Raw genomic sequence first — 26,728 nt, 5'->3', positions numbered from 1 at the left:
TCTTAGGTCAGCTAGGATCACCACTTTATTATAAGAGTGTGAAATGTCAGAATAATAGTAGAGAATGATTTATTTCAGCTTTTATTTCTTTCATCACATTCCCAGTGGGTCAGAAGTTTACATACACACAACTAGTATTTGGTAGCATTGCCTTCAAAATTGTTTAACCTGTTGGGTCTAGGGGGCAGCATTTGCACGTCTGGATAAAAAAAATGTACCCGATTTAATCTGGTTACTAATCCTACCCAGTAACTAGAATATGCATATACTTATTATATATGGATAGAAAACACTCTAAAGTTTCCAAAACTGTTTGAATGGTGTCTGTGAGTATAACAGAACTCATTTGGCAGGCAAAACCCTGAGACATTTTCTGACAGGAAGTGGATACCTGATGTGTTGTATTGAGTTTAAACCTATCCCATTGAAAAACACAGGGGTTTAGGAATATTTTGGCACTTCCTATTGCTTCCACTAGATGTCACCAGCCTTTACAAAGTGTTTTGAGTCTTCTGGAGGGAGATCTGACCGAACAAGAGCCATGGAACGGTGATGTCCCATTAGACACCTGGCGCGCTACTTCATGTTGGGTACCCTCGTTCCAATACGTTATAAAAGGCTATGCATTCGTCCACCTTGAATATTATTCATGTTCTGGTTAAAAAGGCCCTAATGATTTATGCTATACAACGTTTGACATGTTTGAACGAACGGAAATATATTTTTTCCCCTCGTTCATGACGAGAAGTCCGGCTGGCTTACATCATGTGCTAACGAGACGGAGATTTTTGGACATAAATGATGAGCTTTTTTGAACAAAACTACATTCGTTATGGACCTGTGATACCTGGAAGTGACATCTGATGAAGAGAATCAAAGGTAATGGATTATTTACATAGTATTTTCGATTTTAGATCTCCCCAACATGACGTCTAGTCTGTATCGCAACGCGTATTTTTCTGGGCACAGTGCTCAGATTATTGCAAAGTGTGATTTCCCAGTAAGGTTATTTTTAAATCTGGCAAGTTGATTGCGTTCAAAAGATGTAAATCTATAATTCTTTAAATGACAATATAATATTTTACCAATGTTTTCTAATTTTAATTATTTAATTTGTGACGCTGACTTGACTGCCGGTTATTGGAGGGAAACGATTTCCTCAACATCAATGCCATAGTAAAACGCTGTTTTTGTATATAAATATGAACTTGATAGAACTAAAAATGCATGCATTGTCTAACATAATGTCCTAGGAGTGTCATCTGATGGAGATTGTAAAAGGTTAGTGTATCATTTTAGCTGGTTTTATGGTTTTGGTGACCCTGTCTTTGACTTGACAAAACATTACACACAACTCTTGTAAATGTACTGTCCTAACATACTCTAAATTTATGCTTTCGCCGTAAAACCTTTTTGAAATCGTAAAACGTGGTTAGATTAAGGAGATGTTTATCTTTCAAATGGTGTAACATAGTTGTATTTTTGAAAAATTTGAATTTTGACATTTATTTGGATTCAAATTTGCCGCTCTTGAAATGCACCTGCTGTTGATGGAGTGCACCACGGGTGGCACGCTAGCGTCCCACCTAGCCCCAAGAGGTTAACTTGGGTCAAACGTGTCGGGTAGCCTTCCACAAGCTTCCCACAATATGATGGGTGAATTCTGGCCCATTCCTCCTGACAGAGCTGGTGTAACTGAGTCAGGTTTGTAGGCCTTCTTGCTCAAACACGCTTTTTCAGTTCTGCCGACAAATGTTCTATAGGATTGAGGTCAGGTCTTTGTGATGGCCACTCCAATACCTTGACTTTGTTGTCCTTAAGCCATTTTGCCACAACTTTGGAAGTATGCTTGGGGTCATTGTCCATTTGGAAGACCCATTAGCGACCAAGCTTTAACTTCCTGACAGATGTCTTGAGATGTTGCTTCAATATAGCCACATCATTTTCCTGCCTCATGATGCCAACTATTCTGTGAAGTGCACCAGTCCCTCCTGCAGCAAAGGACCTCACAACATGATGCTGCAAACCCCATGCTTCACGGTTGGGATGGTGTTCTTCGGCTTGCAAGCGTCTCCCTTTTCCCTCCAAACATAACGGTGGTCATTATGGCCAAACAATTATATTTTTGTTTCATCAGTCTAGAGGGCTTTTTTTATGGCGGTTTCGGAGCAGTGGCTTCTTCCTTGCTGAGCGGCCTTTCAGGTTATGTCAATATAGGACTGGTTTTACTGTGGATATAGATACTTTTGTACCCGTTTCCTCCAGCATCTTCACAAGGTCCTTTGCTGTTGCTCTGGGATTAATTTGCACTTCTCGCACCAAAGTACGTTCATCTCTAGGAGACAGAACGAGTCTCCTTCCTGAGCAGTATGACGGCTGCATGGTCCCATGGTGTTTATACTTGTGTACTATTGTTTGTACAGATTAACGTGGTACCTTCAGGCATTTGGAAATTGCTCCCAAGGATGAACCAGACTTGTTGAGGTCTACAATTTTTTTCTGAGGTCTTAGCTTATTTCTTTGGATTTTCCCATGATGTCAAGCAAAGAGCCACTGAGTTTGAAGGTAGGCCTTGAAATACATCCACAGGTACACCTCCAATTGACTCAAATGATGTCAATTAGACTATCAGAAGCTTCTAAAGCCATGACATTTTCTTGAATTTTCAAAGCTGTTTAAAGGCACAGTCAACTTAGTGTATGTAAACTTCTGACCCACTGGAATTATGATACAGTGAATTATAAGTGAAATAATCTGCCTGTAAACAATTGTTGGAAAAAATTACTTGTGTCATGCACAAAGTAAATGTCCTAACCGACTTGCCAAAACTATATAGTTTGTTAACAAGAAATATGTGGAGTGGTTCAAAAACAAGTTTTAATGAATCACACCTAAGCGTATGTAAACTTCCGACTTGTGTGTATGTATCTTTTTATTTTACCAGGTAAATTGACTGAGAACACATTCTCATTTACAGCAATGACCTGGGGAATAGTTAAGGGGAGAGGAGGGGGGATGAATGTACCAATTGGAGGCTGGGGATGATTAGGTGGCCATGATGGTATGAGGGCCAGATTGGGAATTTAGCCAGGACACCGGGGTTAACACCCTACTCTCACGATAAGTGCCATGGGATCGTCAGTGACCATTTTTTCTTAACTGCTACAATTGATTGGTGGCGTAGTCAACTATAATAGAGTTGGCTCATAGTTCAATGGTTGGGAGTTCTAATCCCACATGGGGCAGTATCTTTTTTATTTACAATATTCATCCTGTGCCCACACACTTCTAATTCTGAAATGTGAAATCATACCTGTGAGCGCGGTCACCCTGCTAGCAGTTTAAGGTTTTATACAGTTCCCAAGACCAATCTGTGAGTTAATTTGACCATTGGAAAAAGAGCTACTGCATAAATACTGCAATGCAGGTTTGATTGAATTCCCCCCACCCGCAACTTTCACCTAAATGCATTATTTACATTTTTAATTGAAGGGGTTGGGCAAAGGCTGAAATTGGCAATGAGAGTTACCCTTTAATGAGAAAGAGTCCTTTCATGACATGAATTATTCAAAGCTGACTCGCAAGGGGATGTTATGAAATCATTAAGCTGCAGATGGTATTAATAAGCTCGTTCAACATTGCAGCTGACTTTGAAGGCTTTGATGCTATCCTACATGGCCATAATCTGGTTCAGACTTCAAATATTCATTACCAAGACCAATTCAAATCAATAAAGTCTGACATTGCCAGGTCACGTGACAGGCAAGAGGTATTTCCTGGGTGGATTTGAGCAAACATTACACTGATAGCATTCTGGACATTGTATGGTATCCCATAGGAAGCAACCTTTTATGGTGCATACAGTCACCTTTAGGAACCGACACAAAAGAACCCTGCTTGAAGTACCCCAGTACTGGCTAGGGAGACCAGCTCAGAATTTCCAGTACAAAAGACAAGAGCAATTTTCATCACCTTTGCAAGTCTGATTTTCCACATCTATTGCCTTGGAGTGTCTGGGAATGGTGCAGTATATAGCGTGTTTAGTATACTCCCGAGAGGCGCACCGGTCTAAGGCAATGCATCTCGGTGCAAGAGACGTCACTACAGTGCCTAATTCGAATCCAGGCTGTATCACAACTGGCCGTGATTGGGAGTCCCATAGGGTGGTGCACAATTAGCCCAGCGTCATCCGGGTTTGGCTGGGGTAGGCCGTCATTGTAAATAAGAATTTGTTCTTAACTGACTTGCCTAATTAAATAAAGGTTTAATTAAAACTACTGCATTGTTAGCTCTACTTTTGTAAAAGGAGCCAACAGGGACTATTTTGGAAACTCCTCAGCTTCACTTGGAAGGATTTGTCCTTGATGTCGCCCTACACCTCTACATGTAAACTTGGAGACAAATCTACAATTCAAGTAGAGGATACACAGGGCTGGCAATCAGCCGTTTACAAAGATGTGCAACTAAATTAAAATACATGCTAATGAGTGTTATTTTATTTCCTAAACTGAATGAATACTGAATTGGGCCCCAACCCTGTTCAGTGGAGTAGAGGTCTTACCTTCCGCTCTGACAGGAGTTTCCTGTAGCCGCTGGCCCCCAGGGTGAGCAGGGTGATGAGCACATCCAGGAAGGGGGAGGCTGATGCTGACCTGGAGACAGAGGGCAGTCAGCATCATACTAAAAGGGCACAAACACTTTCTAACCTGAACCCTTACTAGGACTGTATAAATTTCAGTACCAATATTGATTCCTCTCAATTATTTGTTTCCTTAAATGGTTCCAATTCATAATGAATTGATAATTATTATGGCTTTGAACGCTTAAAATCTAGCCCAGTGGTCTCCAACTCCAATCCTAGAGAACTTTATTACAGGTAAAAGGAAAGGAATGCACTCAAATCTATATTCTCAAGTAAAAACAGAGAAAGGACGCTTGAAGTCAACAGTCAATCACATAACAAGGAAAAAAAGAGGACCAGCACTCACTTGAAATAGTTGCAAATTTACATTTGTTTATTTTATTCTCATCTTTTAGGCAACATATCCTACTACAACACATACTAGCCACATGCAGGTCTTTATTGTAGCCTAGCACTAACATACCTGATTTCATGACATGTTGATTATTTGAAACTGGCGTTAGTGCTGGGCTGAAATATAATCCAGCACACCAAGTAGCTTCCCCAGGATGGGCATTAGATTGAGACCCTGAGCTAAAAAAAATGAACAAACTTCCAAAATTTCAGAGGGGAAATGGAATGTGTCACCAGCATAAGACAGACAGAGACAATACAGACACACAGGAATACAACAGAGCACAGAGACACTGAGGGCTGGTGGAACAATTACACTAGATGAGCCCTATGATAACAGTAAACAAATAGCTAATCCAGATAATAGCAACTTTACACAAAAAGGTTGCAGGCTTGGTTCAAACACATATGGCCCTTAGTGATATGAAACAGCACTAACCTGGATACATTCAGCTGATCTCCTGAATAAAAGACTCATTGAAACCAGCAATTATGGCACCACCTACTGGAACCATGAAGATTTTATCCAGGCTTTGTATAAATGCATCGATTCTTCCAACACAAGCCCTATGGAAAGGAAAAATATGATTTTGTAGGATTTATGAAAGAGGAGTTGGAGCAGTAGTACCTGCTGAATAAGGTGCATACACTTGGATGACTGCACTCCATAAGCATTGTTGACAACATGGGGGATGTCATATTTGGCAAAGATAGTGGCTAGCTTCTCCAATCTGCCAGAACAGAAGAAAGTCATTATCAAATAATGCCCTGGTAATCTTCACCCAACATACACTGTAATAATGTGGAAGTATGCTTCTGTCAGTAATGTCATGAAATAGACTATATAATAAAACAGTATGCAGATTATACAAATAACATTAGTTTCCAGTGATACCAGTTATAATAGCACATGATAATTGGACATGGATATTTTATTTGTTACAGCTCTATTTAACCATGATTGGATGGCTTAAGGACTAGGTATACCTGTCGGGGACACGTGGGGCAAAGCAAGAAGTAGTGGAGTGGACACAAAGGATGTTCTCTGCTCCCAGCTCTTGCATCTTACTGTCCACCACCTCCAGATCCGTTCTCAGCTCATCGCCCTCCAAAATGTTCTCAACCACCACTGGTTCAAACCCTGTTCATGGTTACAACGAGCAAGAGTGGCCAATGTTGGGGTTGGACAAGAGTTGCCTTGCAGGGGAGCTACAGTGGGGTAGCGCAAAAACATGAGGTTTTTAGCTGCTAAAGTGGACGCGTAACGTTTGCCGGCATGAGCAGAGCGCAAGATACTTAAGATACTTATTAAGTGCAAGATACTTATTAAGTGTTTTCATGTGTGAGCCGTGCGCCGAATTCTTGAAAATAGTAACAGAGAGAAATGTTGCACTAAGCAGGGATGAATGAATGGGAGCGTGTCACACTTTGCAAAAGTTAGGCCCTACGAGTCAAGTATAGCATGCATGTTAGAAAGCTCTTAGAAAAGTTAAGTAATTTTCAAAACTAGCTGAACTGATAGGTGCATCTAGAGCAGGAATGGGGAGTACAAGAACCTGTAGGGCATAACATACTTTTATAATGTTACAGAGAGTGGTATTGAACATGGTCATACTAGTACTTAACCTGCAGTGATCATGGCTTTGATGCAGGACTTCTGGTCAATGCGGGGCCAGATGATGTAGCGCCACTTTGGTCTCTTGTGGCGAAGTGTTAGGAAGCACAGTGTCAGGCTCATCCCGGTTGCCATTGGAACTACAAAACAACTGGCCACACTTTGCACACCTGTAAACATACACAATAACAAACAAGCTAGGAACAAAAGTGTGCACATAGCGTAGCTCTACTACAGAACTGGAGGTATCCATCACTGTCATACATTTATCAGTAGGCTAAATGCAATCTTAGTTACACACCTGAGAGTTTTAACATGTCCAGCACAACTGAATTAGTCAGCTTGCTCAGCAGACTGGAACCTGCAGCCTTGGGTTGAATTGCAGCAATGTCACCAGATCGTCCTATTCCATGTATTAACCTGTATAAAGCAACACACACAGAACTCATGATCATGACTCCACACCACTTGGAATTTAACCTGTTAGGGCTAGGGGGCAGCATTGACACGGCTGGATAAAAAACATACCCGATTTAATCTGGTTACCACTCCTACTCAGTAACTAGAATATGCATATACTTATTACATATGGATAGAAAACACCCTAAATTTTCTAAAACTGTTTGAATGGTGTCTGTGAGTATAACAGAACTCAAATGGCAGGTCAAAACCTGAGAGATTCCTTTACAGGAAGTGGCCTGTCTGACCATTTCTGGAACTTCTTTGCCATCTCTATCATTTACTAAGGATCTCTGCTCTAACGTGACACTTCCCACGTCTTCCATAGGCTCTCATAGCCCGGGAAAAAAGAGAATGTCGTCATTCCAGCCCCAGGCTGAAACACATTATCGCCTTTCTCAAGTGGCCCATCAAGAGACACTAGCTTATGCGCGTGACCCCGACCGCCCCCGCCTTTGGGATTTTTTCCTCTGTTTGCCGAAAAGGAGATTCCCTGTCGGAATATTATCGCTTTTCTACGAGAAAAATGACGTAAAAATTGATTTTAAACAGCGGTTGACATGCTTCGACGTACGGCAATGGAATACTTTGAATTTTATTGTCAGGAATTGCGCCATGCGCGCGACCCTTCTTTACCATTTCGGATAGTGTCTGGAACGCACGAACAAAACGTCGCTATTCGGATATAACGATGGATTATTTTGGACCAAACCAACATTTGTTATTGAAGTAGCAGTCCTGGGAGTGCATTCTGACGAAGACAACAAAAGGTAATCAAACTTTTATAATAGTAAATATGATATTGGTGAGTGCTAAACTTGCCGGGTGTCTAAATAGCTAGCCCGTGATGCCTGGGCTATGTACTTAGAATATTGCAAAATGTGCTTTCACCAAAAAGCTATTTTAAAATCGGACATATCGAGTGCATAGAGGAGGTCTGTATCTATAATTCTTAAAATAATTGTTATGCTTTTTGTGAACGTTTATCGTGAGTAATTTAGTAAAATGTTAGCGAATTCCCCGGAAGTTTGCTAGTTCTGAACGTCACATGCTAATGTAAAAAGCTGGTTTTTGATATAAATATGAACTTGATTGAACAAAACATGCATGTATTGTATAACATAATGTCCTAGGGTTGTCATCTGATGAAGATCATCAAAGGTGAGTGCTGCATTTAGCTGTCTTCTGGGTTTTGGTGACATTATATGCTGGCTTGAAAAATGGGTGTCTGATTATTTCTGGCTTGGTACTCTGCTGACATAATCTAATGTTTTGCTTTCGTTGTAAAGCCTTTTTGAAATCGGACAGTGTGGTTAGATTAACGAGAGTCTTGTCTCTAAATAGCTGTAAAATAGTCATATGTTTGAGAAATTGAAGTAATAGGATTTTTAAGGTTTTGAAAATCGCGCCACAGGCTTAAAGTGGCTGTTATGTAGGTGGGACGAATTCGTCCCGCCTAGCCCAGAGAGGTTAAACACCCCTTCTTCCCCTCATTTCGGAATAGTTCAATAAGTCCAATTCCAAATGTTGGAATGGATCTTCTTACAATTTCTTTTTATTTCTTTTTTATTTAAGTAATTATCCTCTAGGCCATCACTCTTTCCTAACTACTCTACTATACTTCCCTCCCCTTGATACATTGCTTAGCCTATGTATCAATATTGCTGCGTATCCATACAATGTCTTTGGTAGGATAAGTAAATTATCCTTATGTCAAACCTTCTCTTATAGGATGCCCCCTTTCATTTTCCACATGTCCAATTCTCCCTGGGGCCTTCATCCTTGGCTATCATTTAACAATCCTCTGTCAAGTTTCTTATCGTCTTTAAGATTTATCTATGCTGCTTTGTATGGTTTTAAATGTCTATGTGCTTGTCTGTGTAAATAGTAACTTTTCTCTCCTTTCTTATTTCACCGGTTCTAGTCAATGCTACTATTTCGGCCTACTGTGCAGAATAGTGTCTGGGCAATGGTTCAGTGTCTAACACCTGAAACCAACTAAGCTTTCATTGCCCTTTTAGTTAGGGTAACAATTACTTTCAACAAAATGATCATATCTCCTCCTATCGAATTTACCAAACATAAACTTAAAATCAAAACTAAAATGCATGCCTGCCAATGGAGCCGATAGTCTCTCCATGAATTAATATCCTAGAGCTTAGTGAACCAAATTCTCTTCCTATCTACACCTGCTGGCCCCCCTCCTTTCTTCCTGCTACTCCCCAACCCTCAAGGTTTCAGCAGTGCAGGGGAGGATCTCTCTGTCTGCCCTTCTATCTGTCTCCAGCTTTTTTTTTTTTTTTCTAACAGAAAGTATCAAATATGGGTTGTTTCCAAATATTGACTAAATGTCTCATTGTCTCCTTGGTTGCACTCCTGAACTTTAGAAAAATCAACCTGTCTAGATATTGCATATCTACTTAAATGTATCTCAATACCCTCAATAATCCTGGATCACCTACAGATGTCATATATCCCTGTCCTGTTGACATGTCTACCATTATTAAACCTATTCACCACAAAATATAGTAATACTAGTATATCAATTCCACAGCCTTGTTGTGTTAAATCTCTTACACTGAATTCAACAACAGCTGACTTCCTAAGGAAAAATAAACTTATCTAGATAATGTAAAAAAATACCCCTGCTACAGGTCAAAATATTTTCAAATAACATAATCAGATCAAAATGACTAATCTGATTTACTCCACCAAGAAAAATTATTTTACCCTTAATGTTCTAGGAAAATAGACTTAAGGAAGCCTACCCTTAGTCTAAGGCTTTGCCCTTTTAGTCCTATCATTGGTTCAAATTATCAATTGTGTCTAAGAGCTTTAACTCCATCATAATTATCAGTTCTACAAATTCCCTTAAAATCAATATCACCAATGACCTTAAATTCACCATCCAAATGGCTTTTCAATGTGGCTGATCAGACCACACAGGAAAAGTCACCAGATGTCAAAAGTCATACCACCCTTTCAGAACTGTGTTTCTTACTACATTAAACAAATTAAAGCTAAGAACTTCATCTACATTTTGTATCCCAGGTTTCCCAGAACATTCCCTATCAAAAGAATTTCATGTGTTCATTAAAACTCTGAAAACAAGACACGCCCCAGTATCACACAGAAATTTGATTCTCTCTCCCATTACTGTTAGTGTCAAATAGGGTTTCTGTTCTTGTTGTACTGCCAAATCAATTGTAGCTAATTCAAAAACTAAACAATCGCTGTTTATAACTAAGTTCTGAAAATCGTCCTTCCCCTCACTAGTGTCTGTTCCCCCGCTCTCCATAGTTAGTCATGCCTCATCCTCCTCCTCCTCCTCCTCTGGCTGGGGGCGCCTGACCTTCTCTTTGTATCTGTCTCTACTCCCTCTCTGGCCTTGCTTACTTCCCTCAGATCTGCTAGCCCCCACCCTACGAGGTTCTGTTTGGTGGCACGATTTATCTCAGGACGCATTCCACTGAGGAAAGCAATTTTTAATTCCTGATAATACGGGGTATCAAATCCATCCACTACCGGGGGTTCTATTAACCCACTATTAGCGTTGGACACGTCCTTTAATCTCTCTAGGTATTGGTTTATAGTCTTATGAAATGTCCAAGGGTTTAAAAAAAAAAATCATGTATATCACCACAATTCTGTCGCAATTATTAATTTCCGCTCCTTATAATTCATTAGATTTAGGTAACTGCCTTTTCCATGATTCCGTCATTCAAATACAACTCCCATTCTCTATAAATCCTTAAAACAGGCCATTCAGACCACAAACAACGTACTTTATCGACTCTGTCTTTCTATTTAAACTAAACAAGCTATCAAAATGTTCGGTTTCTATCTTAAACAAACCCTAACAACCATATGGTTCCAGTCATAACATAACAATACTTAAATTAAATTTTAGTCCCATGGTGCATGGGCTGGGAACCGAACCCGGGCCCCCTGCATGGTAGGCAAGAATTCTACCACTGAAGCACTATTGTTCATGTTTACAATTTCGGTAGTTGTGTTCTACTCGATCACAATGTTTACAGGGTGTTTTACAGTCTCTGGCGAAATGTCATGTTCTATCGCAATTAAAACACATCCTCTCTCTGTCTTTGTCAGCGCGTCTCCCTGTTTTTCCCCTTCTGTCTACAGTGTCTCTATCCACTTTTCTCAATAAGTTTGCTAAATCCTGTTCTCCTCTCTGTCTATCCCTAAACTGTCTCTGTCTACGGTTCCTTGGTGGGGCCTTACAATCCTCTGCCATGTGGCCGGTTATATTGCAGTTGTAGCACTTTCTGTCCTCGGGTTCTATCCACTTTCTACATAAGTTTGTTAAAACCTGTTCTCTTTTCTGTGTCTCTTCCTCTCTACCTCCCTTGTTACCCAAATCATTGTTAGCAACGCCCTTATCCCTGGCCCCCTCCGCTCTCTTCCTAGCTTCTGCCAGCCAAACACGAGCGGTGTCAAGGCCCTCTGTGTGCTGCTTCTCTGTCTTATCCCCACAGACCCTATGTATTTGTTTTATCCTTAATTCAAATCTTTCAACATTTAAACATCCATCCTCCATTTCGGGCCAAAATAAAATGTTCCTCTTATCTTTTCCCAGCATAAACCGTTCATCTCCTGTCAATACCGGGATCTCCTTAGAGGATTTACTACCCATGTTGTTTAAATTGATTAAAGTACACTCGTATTTATTCTGCTTCTTCTCCCAATCTAGAATTTTAGAAATATTATTCGTAAGAACCTTAAACTATATTTTATTCTATGTGCTTTAATTTATGCAACTCCGAACCAAATATGATCAGTGTCTACTCGCTGTTAATCTTTATGTGTATGCTATTTACCGTTATTAACCTAGAATTTGGAGAATAATTATTTGCATGCTTCCTGACATATTGTTTATCTCTCACCCGTATACGACTATAAGATCTTCTTATTTTCCTGTCGTTCCCTGTGACTCTTGACTTTATCAATATATCTTTCACATTAATTTATACAACTCTGGACCCAATACTAGAATTTTAGAAATATTATTCGCATGCTTCCTGACATATTGTTTATATCTCACACCTATACGACTATAAGTTATTCTTATTTTCCCGTCGTTCCCTGTGACTCTTGACTTTATCAATATATCGTTTATGTGTAACAACACCTATTAATATCCTTAATTATCAATATAGAGATGTTCTGCTAGAATGATTGATCCCCCACACCGATCCTGACATACAAACACCGCAACCCGTTTTATTTTTAGGTTTTACTGCCTGTTTTTTCTTCTCACGATTGTTGACTGGATTCTCCTCACATGCAATCACTCATCCCAGCATAATCACTCTATCTCTCTCGAAACTTTATCTATAGAGGGGACTCTTGAACGGACACTAGGTCGCATACGCATGCAACTATAAACTCTTTTCCAGGGGTCGTAAAGCCCTAGTTAATAGCCTATTTATCAGTTGCTTCATGTAACTTGACACCAATATCTGTTTCTCACTCCACAATATTAGGTCTCACTTCACCCATAGATATCAGACCCAAAGCCGTATTTAGGTACCGACTATCCCCCTATGGACTCTTAACCCTTTTACGTTATCAGGTTCTCACCATAAGACTTAGTTTAGTTTTATGCAGTGGCCACAGTTGCCCAGGGTCGATTTCGGACCCTGTCTCTCTTTCGAATTCGTATCTTTCTGAATTTACAACTAATTACTAACTTCCATTCGCGCAGAATACTTGATTCCCTTTAAAACCGATTTTTCTCCACGCGAACTTCTGAAGCCAGGTCACCAGCTATAACATTCATCGATTTCAGCGTCTAACACCCAGAGTACATTAAAAATCTCTACATCAATGAGATTTTTTGAATTTACAACTGATTCCTGTCTTCTATTCGCGCAGAATACTTGATTCCCTTTAAAACTGATTTTTCTCCACATGAACTTCTGAGCCCCGGTCACCAGCTATAACATTCATCAATCTCAGCGTAGAGTACCTTTCACTCACAACAATCGCTTTTGCCTTACACTCTCAACAATCGTTTTTATCTTTCACTCACAACAATCGTTTTTGCTTTTCATTCACAACAATCGTTTTCTCATCAAATGCCAACACCCAATTGTGTCCCTTATTCCATCATGCAATGCAGCCATACAGGTGTATTTCCCATTTCAACATACAATGCTGACATACAGGTGTATTTCATACAATGCAGACACACAGGTGTATCACTCATTTCACTATGCAATGCAGCTTTCACTCTTATCAATCGCTTTTGCCTTTCATTCACCACAATCGTTTTCTCATCAAATGCCAACACCCAATTGTGTCCCTTATTCCATCATGCAATGCAGACATACAGGTGTATTCCTCATTTCATCATGTAATGCAGACCTACAGGTGTATCACTCATCATGCAACGCAGACACACAGGTGTACCACTCATTCCTTATTTAATGTAATCATACAGGTGCTATTCCCCAAAACTATGAATAAAGTCTACTAACCTTATAATTTGTAGCTGAGGTTTTCAATGTTCGTTGAATCTTGTCACCACCTCTGTCGCGTACCAGTTTGCCACCGGCCTGTAAAGAACCTACAGAAAAGGGCCAGGTCTTTGATTTACGGATATTTCATCCGCCCGTGCACGGTTTCGGTGTCTCCTTGGAACGACAGCGGCAGTTTGAAATCCGGCTCGAATAGGACCAATTGTTAAAGGAATTTTATATCTTGATGATAATAATCAATAATCAATTCTCCTTGACTAATGCCCAAAGTTTGTAAGACAATGGGTTCAAATAATTAGGCAAGGACTCAGCTTTCTGCAAAAGGTATCTGTAGCTTTATTCAGAGAACGTTCTGAGGTCAGGATAACAAAACAGTCATTATATAGTTCTTGCTTACTTACGCACATGCATTTACACACAATCCGTTGGTGACCTGCATCCCCCATAAACTTCTCACATTGTTTATCACTATCCAGAGCTCAGCCTGTTCTTTTCCCTCAAGGTTAGGACTCTTTGAAGCTTTTACTCCCTTGACCATCTGTCTCCTGCTGTCCCTCCTAATGGCATACACACATTTCTTTCCCTCTCCAGTGGTTCCTGGACTTTCCGGAACTAATCAGACTAATCGATCCCTACATTGATCATTACATTGATTATTCATTAAACCTGCTGTATGACTAATAATTCATCATGGTTTATTGATTCATTTACCTTTATTAGATAATTCTCTTATCAACGAGGCGACCCCATGTTTTTATTTTCTCTCTCTTTGTACTAAAACACAGATTCCCGGTCGGAATATTATCGCTTTTTTACGAGAAAAATTGCATAAAAATTGATTTTAAACAGCGGTTGATATGCTTCGAAGTACGGTAATGGAATATTTAGAATTTTTTTGTCACGAAATGCTTCGGGCGCGTCACCCTTCTTTACACTTCGGATATTTGAACATAACTATGGATTATTTTGAACCAAACCAACATTTGTTATTGAAGTAGAAGTCCTGGGAGTGCATTCTGACGAAGAACAGCAAAGGTAATAACATTTTTCTTATAGTAAATCTGACTTTGGTGAGGGCTAAACTTGGTGGGTGTCTAAATAGCTAGCCCTGCTATCTACTCAGAATAGTGCAAAATGTGCTTTCACCGAAAAGCTATTTTAAAATCGGACATAGCGAGTGCATAGAGGAGTTCTGTATCTATAATTCTTAAAATAATTGTTATGTTTTTTGTGAACGTTTATCGTGAGTAATTTTGTAAATTCACCGGAGGTTTGCGGGGGGAATGCTAGTCACATGCTAGTCACATGCTAATGTAAAAAGCTGGTTTTTGATATAAATATGAACTTGATTGAACAAAACATGCATGTATTGTATAACATAATGTCCTAGGAGTGTCCGTACATTACCGTACTTTGAAGCATGTCAAACGCTGTTTAAAATCAATTTTTATCCGATTTTTCTAGTAAAATAGCGATAATATTCCGACCGGGAGAAGTTGTTTTCGTTCAAAGACTCAAAGAAGAAAATGGACTCTTCACGTGCACGCGTGCACCCGTCTCATTGTTCTCAGATCGACCACTTACCAAATGCGCTACTGTTTTTCAGCCAGTAACTGCAGAGTCATGATTCAATGTTCTGGCGCCTTCTGAGAGCCTATGGGAGCCTTAGAAAGTGTCACGTTACAGCAGAGATCCTCTGTTTTGGATAGAGATGACAAAGATGGCCAAGAAATGGTCAGAGAGAGCACTTCCTGTTTAGAATCTTCTCAGGTTTTGGCCTGCCATATGAGTTCTGTTATACTCACAGACACCATTCAAACAGTTTTAGAAACTTTAGGGTGTTTTCTATCCAAATCAAACAATTGTATGCATATTCTAGTTACTGGGCAGGAATAGTAACCAGATTAAATCGGGTACGTTTTTTATCCGGCCGTGCAAATACTGCCCCCTATCCCCAACAGGTTTTAAGCATGTCCCAGTTTAGGTCACCTAGCAGCACAAGCTCTGAAGTACATTGGGGGCAATCAGTTCACATATGGTGTCCAGAGCACAGCTGGGGGCAGAGGGTGGTCTATAGCAGGCGGCAACGGTGAGAGACTTGTTTTTAGAGAGATGGATTTTTAAAAGTAGAAGTTCAAATTGTTTGGGTACAGACCTGGATAGTAGGACAGAACTCTGCAGGCTATCTCTGCAGTAGATTGCAACAGCGCCCCCTTTGGCCGTTCTATCCTGTCTGAAAATGTTGTAGTTAGGGATGAAGATTTCAGAGTTTTTGGTGGACTTCCTAAGCCAGGATTCAGACACGGCTAGGACATCCGGGTTGGCAGAGTGTGCTAAAGCAGTGAATAAATCAAACTTATGGAGGAGGCTTCTAATGTTAACATGCATGAAACCAAGGCTATTACGGTTACAGAAGTCATCAAAAGGGAGCGCCTGGGGAATAGGAGTGGAGCTAGGCACTGCAGGGCCTGTCTTCACCTCTACATCACCAGAGGAACAGAGGAGGTGTAGGATAAGGGTACGGCTAAAAGCTATGAGAATTGGTCGTCTATGATGTCCGGAATAGAGAGGTAAAGAAGCAGGTTTCTGGGGGCGATAAAATAGCTTCAAGGTATAATGTACAGACAAAGGTATGGTAGGATGTGAATACAGTGGAGGTAAACCTAGGCATTGAGTGATGATGAGAGAGATATTGTCTCTAGAAACATCATTGAAACCAGAAGATGTCATAGCATGTGTGGGTGGTGGAACTGAAAGGTTCGATAAGGCATAATTAGCAGGGCTAGAGGCTCTACAGTGAAATAAGCCAATAAACACTAACCAGAACAGCAATGGACAAGGCATATTGACATTAAGGAGAGGCATGCTTAGCCGAGTGATCATAAGGGTCCAGTGAGATTCAGACAGCTACCCGGGCCATAGGTAGCAAGCTGGCAGAAAAGGTCTGTTTTTAGCCACCTCGTGCGTTTCCGTCTGTAGATTAGTGTGGTTCCGTGTGGTAGGGGGGACCAGTCCAATTGGCAAAATAGTTATAGTGGCCCAAGAAAATTGTTCGATAGACCTATTCAGATAGCAGCCGATAAGACAGCTAACGATTAGCGGGCCGCAGATGGGCGTTCAGGTTACGTCGCGATGGAGGGGCCAGTTGGATGACTCCCTCGGGCAGATAACGTCGGTAGTCCAGTCGTGAAGGCCTGATGGGGGTCCGCATCGGCAGTAAAACGGGTCCGGATAGGTGATTGTAGCCCAGGAGTGGCTGATGGAACTCTTAAGCTGGCTAGCTCCGGAATAATTGATGTTAGCTCCGGGACCGACGTTAGCCAATAGTCACTCAGGTAGCAGCTAGCTAGCTGCAAGATCCAGGTGTAAATGTCCAGAGCCTTCGGTAGAAATCCGGGGATATGGAGAGAAAATAGATCTGGTATGCTCTGGTCTGAGTCGCGCTGTACAAAACTGGCGATAGCTTTTCGAGCTAAGGGATAGCTGATGACCGCCAACCGTGGCTAGCTGAACTCCAACATTAGCCAGTGAACTGGCCAACCTCTGGCTAACTTCTGGCTAGCTTCTGTTGTGGATTTCAGATTTGAGGTAAATAATACTTATTTTTTTAAATTGGTGAGGCGGGTTGCAGGAGAATGTTTTGAGGTTGAGTTTTTAGAAAAAAATATATCAAAAGATATGCAAAGAAAATATGTAAATATATATATATATACACGGATACGACGAGAGGAGGACAAAGGACGTCTGACTGCTATGCCATCTTGGAATGAGACACTTGTGTCGCCTACCACTTCACGGCTTAGCCGTTGTTGCTCCTAGACGTTTCCACTTCACAATTACAGCACTTATAGTTGACCGGGGCACCTCTAGCAGGGCAGAAATTTTATGAACTGACTTGTTGGAAAGGTGGCATCCTATGACAGTGCCACGTTGAAAGCCCCATTGAAAGTCACTGAGCTCTTCAGTAAGGCCATTCTATTGCGAATGTTTGTCTGTCGAGATTGCGTGACTGTGTGCTCGATTTTATACACCTGACAGCAACGGGTGTGGCTGAAATATCCAAATCCACTAATGTGAAGGCTGTCCTCATACTTTGTATACATACAGTGCCTTGCGAAAGTATTCATCCTCCATGGCATTTTCCCTATTTTGTTTTCTTACAACCTGGAATTAAAATAGATTTTTTTGGGGGGGTTGTATCATTTGATTTACACAACATGCCTACCACTTTGAAGATGCAAAATATTTTTTATTGTGAAACAAACAACAAATAAAACAAAAAAAAATCTACATTTGAGCGTGCATTACTACCCTTCTCATCTGGTCTTGCTTGACTGATAACCAATTTTAGGCTGGGCATCTCTGAAATTTTCCGCAAACTCATCACATTTAGATGTGGAGGAAAGTTCACATACTGTATGTTTGCGGGGGTAGGATTTATCAGGCCATCAATGTTTGAGAAGAGCACTCTTAAATTATTCTGATTAGTAAATGATCAATTTGGAAAAAAATTGCCCATCTGGCATTTCTAATTACCTTTTTTAAACTGTATTTTCCAAGTTGATCTTTCAGAAAATGATAATGGACCTGCAACTTTTTGCATCCGACCTCTTGACCTTTCTACATTTTGTTACGTTCCAGCCTTATTCTGAAATGTATTAAATTGTTTTTTCCTCCTCATCAATCTACACACAATACCCCATAATGACAAAGCAAAAACAGTAAATTTTTTATTTTAGCACATTTAGAAGAAAAAAAACATATCACATTTACATAAGTATTCAGACTCTTTACTCAGTACTTTGTTTAAGCACATTTGACAGTGATTACAGCCTCAAGTCTTCTTGGGTATGACGCTACAAGCTTGGCACAGCTGTATTCGGGGAGTTCCACCCATTCTTCCCTACAGATCCTCTCATGCGCTGTGAGGTTGGATGGAGAGCGTCGCTGTACAGCTATTTTCAGGTATCTCCAGAGATGTTTGATCAGGTTCAAGTCCGGGCACTGGCTGGGTGCACTTAAGGACATTCAGAGACTTGTCCTGAAGCCACTCCTGCGTTGTTTTGGCTGTGTGCTTAGGGTCGTCGTCCTGAGCAGGTTTTCATCAAGGATCTCTCTGTACTTTGTTCCGTTCATCTTTCCCTCAATCCTGACTAGTCTCCCAGTCCCTGCTGCTGAAAAACATCCCCACAGCATGATTCTGCCACCACCATGCTTCATCATAAGGATGATGACAGGTTTCTTCCAGACGTGATGCTTGGCATTCAGGCCAAAGAGTTCAATCTTGGTTTCATCAGACCAGAGTCCTTTAGGTGTCTTTTGGCAAAATCCAAGCGGGCTGTCATTTGCCTTTTACTGAGGAGTGGCTTCAGTCTGGCCACTCCACCATGAAGGTCTGATTGGTAGAGTGCTGCAGACATGGTTGTCCTTCTGGAAGGTTCTCCCGTCTCCACAGAGGAAATCTGGAGCTCTGTCAGAGGGACCATGGGGTTCTTGGTCACCTCCCTGACCAAGGCTCATCTCCCCTGATTGCTCAGTTTGGTTGGGCAGCCAGTTCTAGGAAGAGGCCACTGTGTTCTTGGGGATCTTCAATGTTGCAGAATTTTTTTGGTACCCTTCCCCAGGACTGTGCCTCAACACAATCCTGTCTCGGAGCTCTACTGACAATGTATTCAACCTCATGGCTTGGTTTTTGCTCTGACATGCACTGTCAACTGTGGAACCTTATATAGACAGGTGTGTGCCTTTCCAAATCCTGTCCAATCAATTGAAATGACCACAGATGGACTCCAATCAAGTTGTAGAAACATCTCAAGGATGATCAATGGAAACAGGATGCACTTGAGCTCAATTTCGAGTCTCATAGCAAAGGTTCTGAATGCTTATGTAAATAAGGTAACTGTATTCTATTTGTTATAATTTTGCACAAAAAAACGTTCATTATGGGGTATTGTGTTTAGATTGATGAGGACTTTTTTGTATTTAATCTATTTCAGAATAAGGCTATAACGTAACAAAATGTGGACAAAGGAAGGGGTTTGAATACTTTCCGACTACACTGTACAACAGCCCGCAGTACACCCTTCGACTTTGAACTTCAGAGCTTCAATAAGAGGGGGCAGTCATTCTCCATCCAATCGGAGGCAATGTTTTGTGTTTCTGGGCTCGCCATCCGATGATAAACACAGAAGAAAACTCGGAAGTAGAATTCAAAACGTGAGAGAAGGAAATCTGGTTCTTGACAGTGAAAATAGCTGCAAAGGTAAGGCAGATTAAAAAAAGATAAACACTACAATAACCAGTAGCCAAATCAATATTAGCATAAACGGAGCTAAGCGATACTTTGATTCGGCATTAGCCCTGAATACACCACTCATTAGAAGAAGGTTGTACTTTAGTTTCGTGATGAACACATTTGCTAAAGTACACGTTTCTACTGACAAGTATGGCTATAATTGCATATGCTAATCTACTCTTATGTGTTTAACTTCCCTGGGCTAGGTGGGACGCTTGCGTCCCACCCTAGTCAACAGCCAGTGGAATCGCGTGGTGCGAAATACAAATACCTCAAAAATGCTATAACTTCAATTTCTCAAACATATGACTATTTTACACCATTTTAAAGACAAGACTCTCGTTAATCTAACCACATTGTCCGATTTCAAAAAGGCTTTACAGCGAAAGCAAAACATTAGATTATGTCAGGATAGTACCCTGCCAAAAATAATCACACACCCATTTTCAAAGCAAGCATATATGTCACAAAAACCAAAACCACAGCAAAATGCAGCACTAACCTTTGATGATCTTCATCAGATGACACTCCTAGGACATTATGTTATCCTCTATGGGCTAGGTGGGACGCAAGCGTCCCACCCGTGGTGCACTCCATCAACAGCAGGTGCATTTCAAGAGCGGCAAATTTGAAACCAAATAAATGTCAAAATTCAAATTTTTCAAACATACAACTATCTTACACCCTTTGAAAGATAAACATCTCCTTAATCTAACCACGTTGTCCGATTTCAAAAAGGTTTTACGGCGAAAGCATAAAGTTAGATTATGTTAGGAGAGTACATTGACAATAGCTGTGTGTAATGTTTTGTCAATTCAAAGACAGGGTCACCAAAACCATAAAACCAGCTAAAATGATGCACTAACCTTTTACAATCTCCATCAGATGACACTCCTAGGACATTATGTTAGACAATGCATGCATTTTGAGTTCTATCAAGTTCATATTTATATCCAAAAACAGCGTTTTACTATGGCATTGATGTTGAGGAAATCGTTTCCCTCCAATAACCGGCAGTCAAGTCAGCACCACAAATTAAATAATTAAAATTAGAAAACATTGGTAAAATATTATATTGTCATTTAAAGAATTATAGATTTACATCTCTTGAACGCAATCAACTTGCCAGATTTAAAAATAACCTTACTGGGAAATCACACTTTGCAATAATCTGAGCACTGCGCCCAGAAAAATACGCGTTGCGATACAGACTAGCCGCCATGTTGGGGAGATCTAAAATCGAAAATACTATGTAAATAATCCATTACCTTTGATTCTCTTCATCAGATGTCACTTCCAGGTATCACAGGTCCATAACGAATGTAGTTTTGTTCAAAAAAGCTCATCATTTATGTCCAAAAATCTCCGTCTTGTTAGCACATGATCTAAGCCAGCCGGACTTCACTTCATGAACGAGGGGAAAAAATATATTTACGTTCGTTCAAACATGTCAAACGTTGTATAGCATAAATCATTAGGGCCTTTTTTAACCAGAACATGAATAATATTCAAGGTGGACGAATGCATTCTCTTTTATAACGTATTGGAACGAGGGTACCCAACATGAACTCGCGCGCCAGAGTCTAATCGGCCATCACCGTTCCATGGCTCTTGTTCGGTCAGATCTCACAGTAAAAGACTCAAAACACTTTGTAAAGGCTGGTGACATCTAGTGGAAGCAATAGGAAGTGCCAAAATATTCCTCAGCCCCTGTGTTTTTCAATGGCATAGGTTTAAAGGTAATACAACACATCAGGTATCCACTTCCTGTCAGAAAATGTCTCAGGGTTTTGCCTGCCAAATGAGTTCTGTTATACTCACAGACACCATTCAAACAGTTTTAGAAACTTTAGGGTGTTTTCTATCCATATATAATAAGTATATGCATATTCTAGTTACTGGGTAGGATTAGTAACCAGATTAAATCGGGTAAATTTTTTATCCAGCCGTGCAAATACTGCCCCCTAGCCCTAACAGGTTAAACAATACATGCATGTTTTTTTTCAATCAAGTTCATATTTATATAAAAAAAACAGCTTTTTACATTAGCATGTGATGTTCAGAACTAGCATACCCACCGCAAACTTCCGGTGAATTTACTAAAAGACTCACGGTGAACGTTCACAAAATACATAACAATTATTTTAAGAATTATAGATACAAAACTCCTTTATGCAATCGCAGTGTCAGATTTTAAAATAGCTTTTCGGCGAAAGCACATTTTGCAATATTCTGAGTAGATAGCCCGGCCATCACGGCTAGCTAATTTGACACCCACCAAGTTTGGGGCTCACTAAACCCAGAATTACTATTAGAAAAATTGGATTACCTTTGCTGTTCTTTGTCAGAATGCACTCCCAGGACTTCTACTTCAACAACAAATGTTGTTTTGGTTCGAAATAATCCATAGTTATGTTCAAATAGCTCTGTTTTGTTCGTGCGTTCAGGTCACTATCCGAAGGGTGACGCGCGAGCGCATTTCGTGACAAAAAAATTCAAAATATCCCATTACCGTACTTCGAAGCATGTCAAACGCTGTTTAAAATCATTTTTTATGCTATTTTTCTCGTGAAATAGCGATAATATTCCAACCGGGCGACGTTGTATTCATTCAAAGGCTGAAAGAAAAAAAATTGAGAATTCTCATGAACGCGCATCTCCAGTGTCACTGTCCCCAGGCTGACCACTCACAAATTCTCCTGCTGTTCTTCGCCCAGAGACAGCAGACACCCCATTACACTTTCTGGCACCTTCTGAGAGCCAATTGAAGCCTTAGAAAATGTCACGTTACAGCAGAGATGCTGTATTTTCGATAGAGATGCAACAGAAGGACAACAAATTCTCAGACAGGGCACTTCCTGTCTGGAATCTTCTCAGGTTTTGGCCTGCCATATGAGTTCTGTTATACTCACAGACACCATTCAAACAGTTTTAGAAACTTTAGAGTGTTTTCTATCAAAATCTACTAATTATATGCATATACTCGTTTCTGGGCAAGAGTAGTAACCAGTTTAAATCGGGTATGTTTTTTATCCGGCCGTGCAAATACTGCCCCCTAGCCCCAACAGGTTAACAGCAAATGTTGAGATGAATAGTGAAAACTTTTCCATAAGTGAGAAGATTGTGTCGGCATCCAACATTCGCCAGGGGTCACAGGCACATCGCAGCCATGAGCAGCTGATTAGAAAGCTTTTGGACCAGGTAACTTTAATATCCGAATAACATTCCTTCGAATTCTATTTATTTCGATAAGATTTACAGATCAGTTGCACATTTGCCAGGTAACTACATCTGGGGTGTATTCACTAGGAACCAAACAGAACCAAACAGCAGCAAATGAAACTGGGAGGAACCTACCTGAATGTGTCTCGTTTTCGTTGCAAAACGCAACTGTTTGCAACGGTTTTGGACTAATTATTACACCACATGATATAGGATGTGATTGGAGATGGAGCGCACATCAACCATAACTTCGATTGATACTACAAATACATTTTTTTACAGTTCTATTTAGTCTACATAATTCAGAAGTTGTGACTGAACCTACTGGCTATTGTAGTGCCTATCCTTACTCTACCTTAATTAAAGGGCAAATGTCCTGAGGAGGGATGCAACGAGAGCACAACAGAACTCTTCCTGAATTAACTGGCTGTGATGGACAGCAACAACTTATTGGGAAACTGTGGTGTTGGTGAGAGGGAGGGCAGAGTGGCCTCTAGTTTGGTGGCCCGAAGACATTATTGGTTCTTATTCACTGTTGCTTTTCAAAGTAAAGGAATTTTCTATTGCTTTGTTAACCTCTATGGGACCGGCGGGACGAATTCGTCCCACCTACGTAACAGCCACTGCCAGCCTGTGGCGCGATTTTCAAAATCTTCAAAATCCTATTACTTCAATTTCTCAAACATATGACTATTTTACAGCCATTTAAAGATAAGACTCTCGTTAATCTAACCACACTGTCCGATTTCAAAAAGGCTTTACAACGAAAGCAAAACATTAGATTATGTCAGCAGAGTACCAAGCCAGAAATAATCAGACACCCATTTTTCAAGCCAGCATATAATGTCACCAAAACCCAGAAGACAGCTAAATGCAGCACTCACCTTTGATGATCTTCATCAGATGACAACCCTAGGACATTATGTTATACAATACATGCATGTTTTGTTCAATCAAGTTCATATTTATATCAAAAACCAGCTTTTACTACATAGCCCAGGCATCACGGGCTAGCTATTTAGACACCCGGCAAGTTTAGCACTCACCAATATCATATTTACTATTATAAAAGTTTGATTACCTTTTGTTGTCTTCGTCAGAATGCACTCCCAGGACTGCTACTTCAATAACAAATGTTGGTTTGGTCCAAAATAATCCATCGTTATATCCGAATAGCGGCGTTTTGTTCGTGCGTTCCAGACACTATCCGAAATAGTAAAGAAGTGTCGCGCGCATGGCGCAATTCGTGACAAAAAAATTCTAAATATTCCATTACCGTACTTCGAAGCATGTCAACCGCTGTTTAACCTGTTAGGGCTAGGGGGCAGTATTGACACGGCTGGATAAAAAAACATACCCGATTTAATCTGGTTACCACTCCTACCCAGTAACTAGAATATGCATATACTTATTACATATGGATAGAAAACACCCTACATTTTCTAAAACTGTTTGAATGGTGTCTGTGAGTATAACAGAACTCATTTGGCAGGCAAAACCCTGAGACATTTTCTGACAGGAAGTGGATACCTGATGTGTTGTATTGCCTTTAAACCTATCCCATTGAAAAACACAGGGGCTGAGGAATATTTTGGCACTTCCTATTGCTTCCACTAGATGTCACCAGCCTTTACAAAGTGTTTTGAGTCTTCTGGAGGGAGATCTGACCGAACAAGAGCCATGGAACGATGATGTCCCATTAGACACCTGGCGCGCGAGTTCATGTTGGGTACCCTCGTTCCAATACGTTATAATAGAGTATGCATTCGTCCACCTTGAATATTATTCATGTTCTGGTTAAAAAGGCCCTAATGATTTATGCTATACAACGTTTGACATGTTTGAACGAACGTAAATATATTTTTTCCCCTCGTTCATGACGAGAAGTCCGGCTGGCTTAGATCATGTGCTAACAAGACGGAGATTTTTGGACATAAATGATGAGCTTTTTTGAACAAAACTACATTCGTTATGGACCTGTGATACTTGGAAGTGACATCTGATGAAGAGAATCAAAGGTAATGGATTATTTACATAGTATTTTCGATTTTAGATCTCCCCAACATGACGTCTAGTCTGTATCGCAACGCGTATTTTTCTGGGCGCAGTGCTCAGATTATTGCAAAGTGTGATTTCCCAGTAAGGTTATTTTTAAATCTGGCAAGTTGATTGCGTTCAAGAGATGTAAATCTATAATTCTTTAAATGACAATATAATATTTTACCAATGTTTTCTAATTTTAATTATTTAATTTGTGGCGCTGACTTGACTGCCGGTTATTGGAGGGAAACGATTTCCTCAACATCAATGCCATAGTAAAACGCTGTTTTTGGATATAAATATGAACTTGATAGAACTAAAAATGCATGCATTGTCTAACATAATGTCCTAGGAGTGTCATCTGATGGAGATTGTAAAAGGTTAGTGCATCATTTTAGCTGGTTTTATGGTTTTGGTGACCCTGTCTTTGAATTGACAAAACATTACACACAACTCTTGTAAATGTACTGTCCTAACATACTCTAAATTTATGCTTTCGCCGTAAAACCTTTTTGAAATCGTAAAACGTGGTTAGATTAAGGAGATGTTTATCTTTCAAAGGGTGTAAAATAGTTGTATGTTTGAAAAATTTGAATTTTGACATTTATTTGGATTCAAATTTGCCGCTCTTGAAATGCACCTGCTGTTGATGGAGTGCACCACGGGTGGCACGCTAGCGTCCCACCTAGCCCATAGAGGTTAAAATCAATTTTTACGCCATTTTTCTCGTAGAAAAGCGATAATATTCCGACAGGGAATCTCCTTTTCGGCAAACAGAGGAAAAAATCACAAAGGCGGGGGCGGTCGGGTCACGCGCCTAAGCCCAGTGTCCCTTGATCAGCCACTTGAGAAAGGCGATAATGTGTTTCAGCCTGGGGCTGGAATGACGACATTCTGTTTTTTCCCGGGCTCTGAGCGCCTATGGACGACATAGGAAGTGTCACGTTAGAGCAGAGATCCTTAGTAAAAGATAGAGATGGAAAAGAAGTTCAAGAAATGGTCAGACAGGCCACTTCCTGTAAAGGAATCTCTCAGGTTTTGACCTGCCATTTGAGTTCTGTTATACTCACAGACACCATTCAAACAGTTTTAGAAACTTTAGGGTGTTTTCTATCCATATGTAATAAGTATATGCATATTCTAGTTACTGGGTAGGAGTGGTAACCAGATTAAATCGGGTATGTTTTTTATCCAGCCGTGTCAATACTGCCCCCTAGCCCTAACAGGTTAACAATAATAGATAGGTATAGCAAATGGGTAGAAGCGTTCCCAACTTACTTGGTGGACATGATTATGGTAGCTAGAATATTAGGACAAGATATTATCCCTAGAGTTGGTTTACTAGCATCTATCTCTTTAAATGATGGATGACATTTTAGCTAATCAAGTAGAGCCTATAGAATGCCAGAGTTAGAGAGACCAGAACAGGTAGACATAGAAGTTAAAGATATACTAGCAGAGCACATGAGAAGACTGTTTGTTAAACAAACCCGTATGTCCAAGATTTTGTGTCCAACAGGTGAATTACAGGAGAAGGTGATTCACTCAGTACAACCAGG

At 40.3% G+C, this 26,728-nt stretch overlaps 1 pseudogene; it reads right to left on the bottom strand.

Moving 5' to 3' along the window:
* Window positions 1–26,728, bottom strand: part of LOC106577469 (O-phosphoseryl-tRNA(Sec) selenium transferase-like) — an 81,533-nt pseudogene that overhangs the window by 50,287 nt on the left and 4,518 nt on the right.

The sequence above is a fragment of the Salmo salar genome, chromosome ssa18 (assembly GCF_905237065.1).
Source record: "Salmo salar chromosome ssa18, Ssal_v3.1, whole genome shotgun sequence".
Taxonomy (NCBI): Eukaryota; Metazoa; Chordata; class Actinopteri; order Salmoniformes; family Salmonidae; genus Salmo; species Salmo salar.
This window is presented reverse-complemented; position numbering and strand designations above follow the sequence as displayed.